Here is a 458-nt window from a genome sequence, read left to right on the forward strand (position 1 = left end):
TAAGTGTTGCACGGGCTGAGCACCTCTCGGCGCGGGGCAGCGGGTGGAGAAGGGCAGCGGAGCTTTGCGGAGCGGTGCGCGGCTCTTGCCGCACCACTGCTCAGCGCGGAGCGGGCGCGGAGTCGGCGGGCGGCGCCCGGGGGATGCGGACGCTGGACAACAGGTACCGCAGCTGCGCGGGGGCGGGAGGGGCTGCGGAGGGGGTGTCTCTGTGTGAGTGAGAGCGTGTGTATGTGTGTGTGAGTGTGTGTCTCGCTTCTCCCCTCCCCCCTGCCGCCCGGCCGGGAAGGGGGTGGGAGATGTGCTGGCGCACCGCCGCTTAAAACCGCGCCGCCCGGAGGCGCCTGCCCGTTCCCGAGAGGAGGGTGGCTGCCGGCTCCGCGCTGTGCCGCGGAGGGCGGCGAGAAGCGGGGCCGAGGGCGGCGGTGACCCCGCGGGGCCGGGCCGGGCGCGCTGGG

This window comes from Onychostruthus taczanowskii, unplaced genomic scaffold (genome assembly GCF_017590055.1).
Source record: "Onychostruthus taczanowskii isolate IOZ18803 unplaced genomic scaffold, ASM1759005v1 scaffold59, whole genome shotgun sequence".
Lineage (NCBI taxonomy): Eukaryota > Metazoa > Chordata > Aves > Passeriformes > Passeridae > Onychostruthus > Onychostruthus taczanowskii.